Source organism: Neolamprologus brichardi, chromosome 7 (assembly GCF_056152115.1).
Source record: "Neolamprologus brichardi isolate AB-2024 chromosome 7, ASM5615211v1, whole genome shotgun sequence".
NCBI lineage: Eukaryota > Metazoa > Chordata > Actinopteri > Cichliformes > Cichlidae > Neolamprologus > Neolamprologus brichardi.
Window position 1 is genome coordinate 1832197 of NC_142110.1, and position 2265 is coordinate 1834461.

The window sequence follows — 2265 nt, forward strand, 5'->3', positions numbered from 1 at the left end:
GAGCCCGCCCTTCTCTGCTCATTTCTGCCATGGCGACTGTATGAAAAAAGAGAAAGGTTGATGGTGAGGGCCGCCGCTTTCAGGAGCGCTGGGAATTGCAGTATTTTCTTTACTGAAATTCGAGGCAATTGTGTTTGCCTGATTTGTAAAGAGACTGTTGTCTTGTTTAAGGACTTTAACATTAGGAGACACTATGAGACTAAACATGCTGCAACATATAACAAGCTAACAGGGAGTGAGCGCGCTGAAAAAGTGAAGCAACTCCAAGCTGCTCTGGCTTCGCAACAGCGATTTTTCACGCGGGCCTGTGAGACACATGAAAATATCACGAAAGCCAGCTACGAAGTGGCTATGTTAATAGCTAAACATGGCAAACCTTTCACTGAAGGAACGTTTGTCAAAGACTGTGTCATGAAGATGGTGGAGAACATTTGCCCCGAGAAGAAGCAAGAATTTCTGAATGCTTGCTTGGCACGCAACACTGTGGCACGCAGAGTTGAGGATATATCGTCAGACATTCACAGACAGCTGCGGGACAGAGGAGTGGATTTTGATTATTTCTCATTAGCCTGCGATGAAAGTACCGATGCATCTGACACCGCGCAACTGCTGATTTATTTACGAGGAGTCGACGACAAGATGAACGTGACAGAGGAGCTGCTGGATCTCAAAAGCCTTAAGGGTCAAACCAGAGGAATGGATTTATTCATTTCTGTTTGTGAAGCTGTTGATGATGTGAAGCTACCATGGAGTAAAGTTTCTGGGATCATTACTGATGGTGCACCTGCCATGGCTGGTGAGCGAAGCGGATTGTCCACACTGATCTGCAATAAAGTCAGCGAAGAAGCAGGTAACGCTGTTAAACTTCACTTTATCATTCATCAGCAGGCTCTCTGTGCCAAACATCTCAAATGTGATGATGCTATGAAACCAGTAGCAAAGACAATCAACTGTATTCGCTCTAAAGCTCTGTACCACCGACAGTTTCAGCAGATTCTGCACGACATCCAGGCTGAATATGGTGACGTAATTTATTACAATGATGTGAGGTGGCTAAGTCGGGGGTCTGCACTACAGCGATTTTTCTGTCTCAGAGAGGAAATCAGACAGTTTTTAGATGAGAAGGGACAACCAATGGAAGAACTGTCTGATCCTGTATGGCTGGCAAATCTGGCTTTTTTGGTTGACATTACGAAGCATCTGAATGCGCTGAATGTTAATCTTCAAGGAAAAGACGCAGTGGTGAGCCAACTATACGCTCACATCAAGGCCTTTGGAACCAAACTGCAACTTTTCCAAAGACACTTGTCCCTAACAGAGCCCTGTACCGCACACTTCCCAGCTTTGAAAGAGGTTATTGACAGTTTCCCAGTGGACATTAATGTCCAAATGAAAAGTTACGCAACAGCTATCACGTCTCTTTCTGGAGAATTTAATAAACGCTTTCAGGACTTTGCAGCTATTGAAAAAGACATGCTGCTTTTCTCATCTCTCTTCTCCGTGGACCCTGATGATGCGCCTCCGCAGCTTCAGCTGGAGCTCATTGAGCTGCAGTGTGACGATGAGTGCCGCGGAAAACACCGGCAGTGTTCTCTTGTTGACTTTTATCGGCAGCTAGACAAAGACAGGTTTCCTGAAGTGCGATCTCTTGCTAAGAAAATGCTGAGCTTATTTGGTTCCACATATTTGTGTGAGCAAACATTCTCTGTCATGAACTTAAACAAGAACCGATTGAGATCAAGGATGAGTGACTCCCACTTGCGTGATATTTTACGCATCTCAACCACTGCCCTCAAACCAGACCTAATTGCTTTATTAAAATCTAGATCTCAGTATCACCCCTCTCATTAGTCCAGGGATGCCCAAATTCTGTACTGGAGAGCTGCTTTGCATGTTTTAGTTCTTTCTGGTTTAGCACGGTTGAATCAAATGAAGAGCAGGCCTCCAGGAGTGACATCCCTGCATTACGCATGTGTTCCTGAACAGTAAAAAGCATAAAGCACGCTAATGCAATACACAAAAGGAAACGTATTTTGTTAAACTCTTAAGATTTGGTTTTAACTGTTGATGTTATGCTCTTAATTCATAGTTGAGTGTGTTGTGTACATATTGTGTAAATTTACAAATGTGTTTATTTCTTGCGGCAAGTGAACTTTCAGTTGTGCAATCTTCCAGTAGATGTGAAAAACTTTGGCTTCCTGAAAGGACTTGTAAAAGTCAAAGGGTGAAATTCACTTAAAAAAATAAACTTTATTGATAACAGAA

The 2265-nt window shown here is 43.3% G+C and overlaps 1 pseudogene; it reads left to right on the forward strand.

Moving 5' to 3' along the window:
* The first annotated feature begins 351 nt into the window (after positions 1–351).
* Positions 352–1851, forward strand: LOC148101888 (general transcription factor II-I repeat domain-containing protein 2 pseudogene; annotated as a pseudogene).
* Positions 1852–2265: the final 414 nt, after the last annotated feature.